The sequence below is a fragment of the Polypterus senegalus genome, chromosome 3 (genome assembly GCF_016835505.1).
Source record: "Polypterus senegalus isolate Bchr_013 chromosome 3, ASM1683550v1, whole genome shotgun sequence".
In the NCBI taxonomy this organism is placed as follows: domain Eukaryota; kingdom Metazoa; phylum Chordata; class Cladistia; order Polypteriformes; family Polypteridae; genus Polypterus; species Polypterus senegalus.
In genome coordinates this window covers 111,988,741-112,001,354 of record NC_053156.1, presented here as the reverse complement: position 1 = coordinate 112,001,354, position 12,614 = coordinate 111,988,741, and positions in this window count along the sequence as shown.

The window sequence follows — 12,614 nt, the reverse complement described above, 5'->3', positions numbered from 1 at the left end:
TGTTGTTAGCATTGACAATGTGCCCTTTCCTCCACATTCTATAGTCCTATATGTGTAGTTGTTGATCAGTGCAATGTTTTCCCTGCAACCCTGAACTGTAAATACAGGTTAGAAATTTAACAGATATTAAGATGAACATCTGTAGATGTGCTCATTGCAATCAGAGAGTGAATGTGAAGCTTCTGTATTAAATGAAACTTAAACTGAATTAAAAAAAATCGGGAGTGGTCTCCCCTAGACTTTCTTGTATACTCAGATATGGGTATGGATATTTCAGGAGTACACCGCAAGACAATGATTATATATTTATATTATGTACTGTACATTAAAGAACCATCAACAACAAATCAAATCTATACTAATAAAAGGCAAAGCCCTCACTGACTCATCACTAATTCTCCAACTTCCCGTATAGGTAGAAGGCTGAAATTTGGCAGGCTCATTCCTTACAGCTTCCTTACAAAAGTTGGGCAGGTTTCATTTCGAAATTCTACGTGTAATGGTCATAACTGGAAGCTATTTTTCTGCATATACTGTAATGGAGTTGAGCTCGAAAGCTGTGGGGGGGCGGAGTTTCGTGTGACATCATCACGGCTCCCACGTAATCACGCAGTACGTAGAAAATCAGGAAGAGCTCCAAAAACCATTGAAGAAAACATCTATACTAATAAAAGGCAAAGCCCTCACTCACTCACTCACTCACTCACTCATTCACTCACTCACTCACTCACTCACTCACTCACTCACTCACTCATCACTAATTCTCCAACTTCCCGTGTAGGTAGAAGGCTGAAATTTGGCAGGCTCATTCCTTACAGCTTACTTACAAAAGTTGGGCAGGTTTCATTTCGAAATTCTACGCCTAATGGTCATAACTGGAAGGTATTTTTCTCCATTAACTGTAATGGAGTTGTGCTGGAATGACGTGGGGGGGGCGGAGTTTTGTGTGACATCATCACGCCTCCCACGTAATCACGTGAACTGACTGTCAACGCAGTGCGTAGAAAACCAGGAAGACCTCCAAAAAGCGCTTAAGAAAACATGCATTTTATAATTGAGAAGGCAGCGAAACAATAAGAAGTGAGCGAGTGACATATACTACCATATTCATGAGTGTTGCCAGCTCGGAAAGAAAGCAAGGTGTAAACCTAAACTTTAAATTAAGTTCATAGACAGGCTACCGCTGGCGTTTCACATACCCACAGGTAATGCGGGATACAAGTTTAATGAGAGGACGCAGGATATAAACGAGAGTTTTGATCACTTTGTAACTAAGTTAAAATTGTAGGTGAAGGGTGTGCTTATGCAAATTCGAGACTGTGTTTGTGGGGATTGACAGTTAAGGCGGGTGGGGGAGTCACGTCATCATCTCCCCTCCCACCTCATTTTGCTCTGAGCTGAGCTCAGCTAACGCTGTCTTCGAAGCAACCGTCAGACTGCCACCAAATACTCACAGAAAAATCCACAAGTTAATACACACGCTGTCTCTAGAGTTTCTACACACTGAATCCTCCAGGCACTACTTACAAAAGGTCACATTGACAATCGTGTTACGTTATTTTTAAAATCTTTCCTTTTCTTAGCACAAGCACAGCTGAGAAGCTTGATGCATGTGCTCCATAACGCGTTAAAAATAATGCATTTAATCACACTTTGCATTACAAGCAAAGGGAGCTTTTGTCAATGCATGATTTCCTGGTACACGGATTACATTGATCAGCGCATCCGATTCATTTTACCCTCGCACCACCTTAGTTTGAGAAGAAGTATGAAAAAATATGAGGTTAACACAGAAAAACAGATCACCAATTCAAGCTTTATGAATAATCGATTCGCCATCAATAATTGTTTTGGTAAAGCCATCCTCCTTCCATTTTATAATTTTTCCGCCACTAGCCATGATTAAATGAACGGTAAAAAGTAAGAGCAAAGCGAGGGTGACTTATTTAGGCAGGCATATATATGACAGCAACACTCATGACAATGTCAATCATGTTACGTTATTATTAAAATGTTTCCTTTTCTTTTTCATTACTTCTTTAACACACTACTTCTCCGCTGCGAGGCGCGGGTATTTTGCTATATATATAATATATGAATGACCTCCAAAGAGCGCTGAGACTTTTGATATCATGAACGTGTCTGCAAACTGGGGTCTCCTGCCCAGCAAAAGTCGAGCAGCCAGCGCGCATAGCTGTGCCGGCCTTTGAGACGCTGACTGCGCTTCTGCCTTAAGTCAAAGTGAGCACTTTTAATTTTTTCATCCTCCCCTGCGCTATAGCCCAGACAAGTGCAAACACGGGACCCCTTTTCTACACCACGGCAAAATAATATTAAGGCGATTCACACTTTCTTTTGCACGTATACGATTATCAGGTCCTCACCTGAATTATGAAGACACGCACACGAGTGCAGGAATGACAGTGCCATCACAGCCGATTAATGGCGGGACGTCTCACCAGTCTACACAAGACCCACGCGACTGTCCCCAAAAGGCGATCATAACGTCAGCGAACACATCTCTCTATACTATATAAAAGAAAAAGGCAACTTTCCTTTCTTTACACCTTTTTCCTTTTATCCCAAACCAAAGCCTTTCTCTCTTAACACTGCAGAGGACACAAAACTAATTTTCTTTAAATGCCGGTAAGGCACATTACCAGAGGCACAAATTTGAACGTTCACATAGAAAATGTAATTTCAATGTACCTGTACTTCTTAAAATGTTAATGTTTTACTGTTTAATAACTTATAGACTATAATTTATTATTTTTCCCTTGCACTCAGTGACCAAACCTATACACACACATATAGACACATACAAACATACACACAAGTATATGTATGTGTATATATACACACACACACACACACACACATACATACATACATACATACACACATATATATAATTTGTGTGTGTATGTATGTATGTGTGTGTATATATGATGTAGATAGGTATGTATGTATATATATATATATATATGTGTATATGTAGATATGTATATAGATATGTAGATATGAAGATATGTATGTGTATATATATGTATATATATATATATATATATATATATATGTGTGTGTGTGTGTGTGTGTGTGTGTGTGTATATATGACAGCAGCAATCCAAGCTGTGAGAAAACAGTAAAAGGAGGCGTGTCAGACGTCGTGGTACATTTTCTGATGCAGCTGCGAAAACAACTTCGTGACGCTGCCGCCAAATACACAAAACAATTACTTTGACAATCATGTTACATTATTTTTAAAATGTTTCCTTTTCTTTTCATAACTTCTTTAACACATGACATCGCTGTGAAGCGCGGGTATTTTGCTATATATATATATATCACAGCGACACTCATAACAGTGATAAAACAATTACATTGACAATCATGTTACGTTATTTTCAAAATGTTTCCTTTTCTTTCTCTTTTCTTCTTTAACACACTACTTCTCCGCTGCCAAGCGCGGGTATATATATATATATATAGATAGATAGAGATATATATATATAGATAGATATGAGAACAACATATATATATATATATATATATAGATACATAGATATATATATATAGATAGATAGATATGAGAACAACACTCATATCAATGACAAAACAATTACATTAACAACCATGTTACGTTATTTTTAAAATTTTTCCTTTTCTTTTTCGTACCTTCTTTAACACACTACTTCTCAAGTGCTGGTATTCTGCTAGTATATATATATATATATATATATATATATATATATATATATATATATATATATACACACACACACACATACATACATACATACATAACATACATACATACACACATATATATAATTTGTGTGTGTGTATGTATGTATGTGTGTATATATGATGTAGATAGGTATGTATATATATATGTGTATATGTAGATATGTATATATAGATATGTAGATATGAAGATATGTATGTGTATATATATGTGTATATATATATATGTATGTATGTATGTGTGTGTGTGTGTGTGTGTGTGTGTGTGTGTGTGTGTGTATATATATATATGACAGCAGCAATCCAAGCTTTGAGAAAACAGTAAAAAGGAGGCGTGTCAGACGTCGTGGTACATTTTCTGATGCAGCTACCGAAAACAACTTTGTGACGCTGCCGCCAAATACACAAAACAATTACTTTGACAATCATGTTACATTATTTTTAAAATGTTTCCTTTTCTTTTTCATAACTTCTTAAACACATGACATCGCTGCGAAGCGCGGGTATTTTGCTATATATATATATATATATATATCACAGCGACACTCATAACAGTGACAAAACAATTACATTGACAATCATGTTACGTTATTTTCAAAATGTTTCCTTTTCTTTCTCTTTCCTTCTTTAACACACTACTTCTCCGCTGCCAAGCCGAGTATATATATATATATATAGATAGATAGAGATATATATATATATAGATACTGTAGATAGATAGATATATATATATATATATATATATAGATAGATATGAGAACAACACTCATATCAATGACAAAACAATTACATTAACAATCATGTTACGTTATTTTTAAAATTTTTCCTTTTCTTTTTCGTACCTTCTTTAACACACTACTTCTCCGCTGCGAAGCGCGGGTATTCTGCTAGTACATTATATAATTAAGAAGGTAGCGAAACAATTAGAAGCGAGCGAGTGACATATAAAACCATATTCAGCGGCTCACGTGAACTGACGCAGTGCGCAGACAAAAAGCAACAGTTCCAAAGAGTGCTGAACAAAAACCGAATTACACTGCTACGCTCAAATAGACAAACCACACGCTGTGGCGCAATAGTAGAGGCTTTGCCTCTAGCGCCGGCGTCTCGAGGTTCGATTCCCGAGAGGGGATGCACTGAGTATGTACGTGTGCTTCCCGATTCATTTTAGCCTCGCATCCTCTTGGTTTGAGACGTATGAAAAAATAGGCAATAATGCAGAAAGACAGATCACCAATTGAAGCTTTATGAATAATGGATACTTTATTCGCGATCAATGATTGTTTTGGTAAAGCCATACTCAGTGTATTCATTAGATGAACGGTAAAAAAGTAAGAGCGAGGGGAGGGTAACTTATTGAGGCACGCAGGCAAAACCACAATAGCACGCTGGCTCGATGTACTGTAGTGCTTGCGTCAACTCGATCTGAATTGCGCGATCACATTCAAAAAAATATATCTTCTCAAGTTCTATTTAGTCCATATGTGTCAAACTCAAGGCCCGCAGGCCACATCCGCCCGTGTGTAATTATATCCGGCCCGCAGATCATTTTATATATTATTGTTATTAATGGCCTGGGGATATGAAGCGCTGGTAACACAATAGACTACAGATCCCATAATGCAGCGCTTCAGCTGCCTTGCCGAACACTTACTGCGTTAATCAAGTCTAGCTTATGATGCTGCAAGTTATTGCGAAGCTAGCCCACATGATGCTGAAGAGAAAAGGTGATTCTGAACATAGAGCCTTTAAAAACCGATGGGAGGCTGAGTATATGTTTACTGACATTGCCGGTAAACCTGTGTGTCTCATTTGTGGAGCTAATGTGGCTGTAATTACAGAATTTAATCTAAGACGGCACTATGAGACAAAACATCAAGATAACCTGAAAGACCTGAATGCAATGCACAAGATACAGAAAGCAGAAGAGTTAAAGAAGAATCTGACACTTCAGCAGACGCTTTTACCGTGCAAAATCACAAAGTGATTTCAAGTGAAGCTGCTTTTATGGGAGACACAAATGCACCAGTGCAACTTGCCCCACTTTCCCTGTTGCCAAGTAATGTTGAACCAAGTCGCCACAACTTTGTTCCCAAATACGCACTTTGCTGATAAACTGAGCGCACTGCGCACTGAGTTCGCACGGCGCTTTGGTGACTTTGAAGAACAAGAAAAGAATTTTGAGTTGTTTCGCAACCCATTTGCCGTCGATGTGGAAACTGCACCTGTGCAGATTCAGATGGAGGTGATTGAGCTGCAGTGTAATGGCACACTGAAGGCAAAGTACGATACTGCAGGGCCCGCACAGTTTATTCACTCCATTCCCGCAGAAATGCTCCAGCTCCGTCTACATGTGGCTCGAACCTTGTGCATGTTTGGTAGCACATATCTGTGTGAGAAGCTCTTCTCAGTCATGAAGACTAACAAAACAGCACACAGGAGTCGCCTCACTGATGAGCACCTGCAGTCCATCCTGAGAATCTCCACAACACAGAACCTCACACCAAACATAAACGAACTTGTTGCCAAAAAAAGATGCCAGGCGTCCAGCTCTGATAAAATGACATATGACAACTGAATGATTTGATTTGTTATTGCTGAAAAGAACAAATTTTATTTATATTTCCAGGTTTTGTTATGCACCATGTTCATATTTGAATTTGTATAATTTTGACAGGATATATTTTTATGGAGAGCAAAATCTTTTGGGATATTTAAAATTTAAGTTTATTTTTTATATAAAATTACATAAGAGTAAACAAATTTGAATGTTTGTTCTTTTAACGTTTACTTTATTTCTAACTTGTATAATTTAGACAGGATGTATTTTTATGGAGAGCAAAATATTATATATTATTTAAGGTTTGAGTTGATTTATTCCGGAATAATATTCTGTCGACTAAATAAAAATTCCTTCTATTTAAAATTTAAATAGAACTTGAACAGATACGATAGTTCATAATATCCACGCAGACTTGCACGTAAGAGCGGGAGTCATCCGTTTTAACAAGCAGCGTATTGCACTGATACGAAATAGCCTGCCCATTTAATTATTTAGGAAAGGATAAATAAAGATTTTGTACAAATAATGTTTTTCATTTTTCTTCCTTCATGGATCATGGCACCCCCAGCAACAGTTGCTCGCACCCCAAAGACTGTATGTATATATATGTGTGTGTGTGTGTGTGTATATGTATATATATAGATATGTATGTATATATATGTTTATATATATATGTGTGTGTATGTATATGTATGTGTGTACATGTAGATATATATATATGTATATATATGTGGATGTATGTGTATATATGCATGTATATATATATATATATATATATGTAGGGGCGGCACGGTGGCGCAGTGGTAGCGCTGCTGCCTCGCAGTCAGGAGACCTGGGTTCGCTTGCATGTTCTCCCCGTGTCTGCGTGGGTTTCCTCCGGGCGCTCCGGTTTCCTCCCACAATCCAAAGACATGCAGGTTAGGTGGATTGGCGATTCTAAATTGGCCCTTGTGTGTGCTTGGTGTGTGGGTGTGTTTGTGTGTGTCCTGCGGTGGGTTGGCACCCTGCTCAGGATTGGCTCCTGCCTTGTGCCCTGTGTTGGCTGGGATTGGCTCCAGCAGACCCCCGTGACCCTGTATTCGGATTCAGCGGGTTGGAAAATGGATGGATGGATATATATATGTATGTATGATAACAATTACATTCTCAATCATGTTACATTATTTTTAAAATGTTTCCTTTTCTTTTACTTCTCCGCTGTGAATCGGGTATTCTGCTCTATATATATATATATATATATATATATATATATATATATATATATATATATATATATGGATATGTATATATATATGTTTATATGTGTGTGTGTATATATATATATATATATGACAGCAACACTCATCACTCACAACAGTGACAAAACAATTACATTGACAAACATGTTACGTTATTTTCAAAATGCTTCCTTTTCTTTTTCATTACTTCTTTAACACACTACTTCTCCGCTGCGAAGTGCGTGTATTTTGCTAGTTAATAATATATTGAACAATTATTATAAAAATAAAGTTGAATAATCAGCTGCATGAATAAAAGGTAAAGTACCAGTTCCGGTTAGTGGAAAGAGCTCAAAAGTTGATAGAAATCTACATTTTGTAACTAATACCTGTATGCAAAATTTGGTTGACCTAAGTGAAAGCATACTCAGGTTATCGTGTTTAAATAAATACACACACAGACATAATTAAAAAAATGGTATTTTCAGACTCAGGGAGCTCTAAAACGAGATTCATCAAAATCTCGAAATGGAATTTTTGGTAGATTCCAATACTTTCACTACACTTCCTATACGAGAAAGTCAGGGAGGTCTAAAAAGCTAAGATTCATCAAAATCTCAACATCGAATTTTTGGACGATTACAATACTTTCCCTACACTTCGTATACAAGAAAGTTAAAAACAATTCATCTAACCATCATTTCATGTCCTCTTACAAATTTGTCACACTGCAATTTAAGCAATTACAGCTTCCATGTGATCGGTCACATCATTGCGCACTCATATCATGCACAAATATATTTCTGAAATAACCCCATAATGAGATAAAAGTAGCAATAATGGAAGCCTCCGTGTGTGTGTTTTGGCCTTTTTTTAAAAAAAAAACAATAAGCACAATTCCCACAATTACCTTCTGAAATTCTCCCGACTCGTACACAAAACTTTTCTGGACATGAATTCTGCAGTTTTTCTTTAGACATGTTTTGATGCGGTGCTGTATTGTCATCACTGTAAGCCATTTTCACATGTAGTTCTGACTCATGTTTTTCTCGTGCATTACTGTGCCTTCCAAAGCAATTTGTCTACATGCAGTCATGCATGAATGTACTGTAGTACTGAGTTTCAATCTGCACCACCTATATTGTAAAAAAGCTAGTACTGTTAACATTTTCAGAATTTTGGTATTTTCTTGGCATCAAAGTATTCTTTCTTGTGACATTCCTAATTGCATATGAAGTATTTTATGAGCCTGCCTGACCAGAGAATTCATGTCTGGTGCAATGACATAATTATTTATCAGCCTTCTCCACTGTCACCAGCACAAGCTTCCTATATCTGGGATATAAGTTAAATATCAATAATTTTAAACTGCATCCTTTTGATGTGTTATTTGAACATACTTTTAAAAAATTGGCCTTACTGAAGCAGTTGTCATGATCCTCTTCTAAAACAGCACGTATGTCCTAAACACCTCAGTCACAATATATAAATAGTAAGAATACAAGCCAATAATTACAAGTTAGCTCCTATATGGAACAATAACATTAAGAACGTTTGCTAAAAGCTTAATGGGTTAATTGTGATAGTAGTAGTCAAAACAGAAGTAGTAGTATTTATCATTGTACAGTGAAATTCTTAATGGAAGTCAAAGCAACATGCCATCATTCTTCTATACCATGATAAACAAGAACGGATTAAAAAATGCAACTTTGTTTGAATTAACAAACAAGTTACCTGATGGACTCCTTATTTGTGTTTCCATACCATTTCTTGGGTGTTGCTCACACTAACTGAAACAATGTGGAAAAGTCTGATAAATAGTGCACCAGCTTTTTACATAAAATAGCACGTTATGATCATTCAGATTATTTGTACGTATGATACAGAATGCAGTGACCAATTTGCCATGAATAACCATTGTAAGAGCAAAAATCTCCAGATAAAACCGCTGTAAAGGATCACTGAGGAAACTCTGTCCATCGACATGAAAAAGGTTGAAATCCTAAGAGTACAGATGGTCAATAGCTATAGAGTTGGAGTCAAGAATAGAATAACTATAAACAACAGAAGTAAAAATTAGCATTCAATCAGCAAAAAAATCAGCATCAGAAAAACCAAGGAGCTCTTTATTGACTTTTACCACACCAAAGAGCCTGTATGTCCAGTCACTCTTCAAGGAGTGGATGTAGAAGTGGTCCACTCCTACAAGTACTTGGGGGTCGACATCAATGACAGATTGGATTGGTCTTGTAACACAATGAACTATATAACAAACAGTGGAGCAGGTGTTTCCTCCTTTGGAGACTGCATTTCTTTAATGTGGAAAATGATATTCTTCACACCTTCTATAACTCTGGGTTGGCCAGTGTGACTTTCTATGCTGTGGTGTGCTGGGCTTGGAACATCACTCCAAGAGAGGCCTACAAAAATAAACTTAACAGGGCAGGCTCAGTTATGGGATGCACTCTGGACTCCCCAGAGGTTGAAGTGATGGAGAGAATTAAAACAAAACTGAGTGCCATTATGAACAATTCTGCACATCCTCTCTGATACATTAACACTGAGGACTTTTAGCAGATGTGTGTCAAAAGACACTACTGGGGCTCCTTTATACCAACAGCAATATGTCTGCACAATGCCTCACTGCGACTGTGACTGCCAAGTCAGACATTTTCTTTTTTTTTTTATTTTCTTTCTTTTTAGTCATTCTGGTGTTCATTTAGACCATATTGTGTGTATTTATCTATTTATGTATGTATTTCTTTAAATAGCCTTTGTAAAACATATTATCTGACTATGTACCTATTGGTCATAAGTCATCAGCAAAAGTTCATATCATGCCTCATTGGACGAATGTATTTTAGTAAACCATTGTTCAGTACTTTGTAAATAAAACCCACTGGGTATTGCAGCTCCAGTAAAGATTCCTCGCACAGTGGATGGTGACCAAAGATGAGACGGTGCTACATTCTATAAAACACTGAATAGGAGGATAATTTTTACTTTATAGAAGCCACACACCACGCAGTAGGTCTGGCCACTTATAAGCTTACTTGTCATGGACACTTTCTGGATGAGATCAATAAATATTTTAGAGGACACTTTACAGTCCCATATGATAGAACATACACTGTACTTCAAATTTTCATTTAAGTGAAGATATAAAGCTTGAAAAGCAGATATTATTATTATTTATTATCTATCAAAATCAGACTTGTATGGGTCAAATAAAATATAGTACTTTCTTGGGACGATATGTGATAGAAGTTTTAAATCAAAGGCAACAAAATAAAATTAGACATTTGTTCGACTAATAATGCTGTACATTCTTCTTGCAACAACAAAATCGATGTGTTTAAAGTAAAAATGTACAGCAATGAACAATAAATAACAGTTTGTGATGATAAGTACTTAAGATTTCAGTGGCAGATATAATTCTGGTTCTGCAATACAGTCAAAAAACAAATATCACTGGGAGAAAAAGACACATAATGGCTTGAAAGAATGAATTGGCTCACTAGCTTTGTTTCCCAACATCAGTTTCAAAAAGCTATTTTGATTTTTACTTTACACATAAAGAAGCAGTTTGATTGGTGGAGCCTGGTGATAAAACATAGATTTATGGGGAACTGCATCTGAAATGGAAGGGGTAATTTGACTGGAATTAATATGAATTCTTGTTTACCACATCCTGATAAAGTTGTGGCCATTTGTTTTGCATTCCCACGGGGGGCACCCTGGTTGTAACCAGGATTCATAACTCTACAACGGAGAAAAAGTACACCCTGACACGAAAATTGTACCCAGGTAACCTGCAATGGTGGTGAACGAGCGAGTGATTACATTCACAACCCCAAATTGCAATAAATAACTCCAGAGACACTATGACATGCTTTGGGGGCATGTTAAAAGAAATTCTTAATTAAAACAAAACATTTAGTGTAATGGAATGAAATGCTTGAACTCTCTGCTTGAAAGGTAAATGTGCTAACCATTACACTACTATTGCAATCTGTATGGCATTGTTTCCCCATTGACAGATCACACTGTATGATTTCATGTCACCCGCTCCTACCCTGAGCTCTGCCCCCCACTCCTCCAGTCAAAGACAAAATTACATGTCAAAAATCAAACTAACTGTGAGAAGTATCTGTGTGCCAAATTTCAAATCCATGGCTTGTAGAAACTGTGGTTTAAAGTTACAGAGCGGTTATGTGGCTTACAGTAGATTATTTGTGTAAATTGATTTAAAGAGTGCATTCCAAACACTTTGATATGTAATAATGATTTTGAAGAGGAGATATTGTTAAGCAATAAAAAAAAAATATATTTTTCTATCATTCCCTTTCCAAAACTATTTCATCTATGGGATAGGAAAGACCAGAGCGTACAATGGCTGCTTTGGACACAACATGGGTTCTAGTCTTGGATGTGTTACCAGTACTGATGATTGAATCCTGCAGAATTCACATTATCAAGAGTTCAGCGAAATCATGAAAATGTTCAGGAAATTCACCAAACTCAGTGAAATGCATTTAAGTCAATGGGTAAGGAGGAACTGAACGAGTCTGGTATGGATTATAATGGTGCAATGGTCTCTCAAATATCCCTGAGGGTTAAAGAAATGTCTGTCAGCTATGCTGGACCCAATATTGTGGTCAAATAAGTGACCTGAACTGTGAGACAGCAGTGCTAACCATTATGCCACCATGCCTCAAAAGACACCGATGGAACAATAACAACTAATAAAATAAAAAAAAAAATGACCACAAACAAGTAAAACATAAAACAATAATCTTGGAGCCATGGGGGGGGCAAGTGTTAAATGGATACAAAGGAAGAGAGCCGAGTCAAAACAAACCTTATACTCTTTGAAATACTAATAATAATGAAAGTTGTTCCTATATTTGTGATGGATGAAAAAAGTGTGAAGCATCTGTGTGAGGTGGAGTAGGCTTATGGTATGCATGCAAGGATGTTCTATGCTTGGCTGCTACAACTCTGTGATGTCACGCTAGCCTCGCAAAGCATCATGGGGTGCTAGGAAAAAAAAATGTCTAAGCTGGCCCAGCAATGATTTCCAGGAAAAT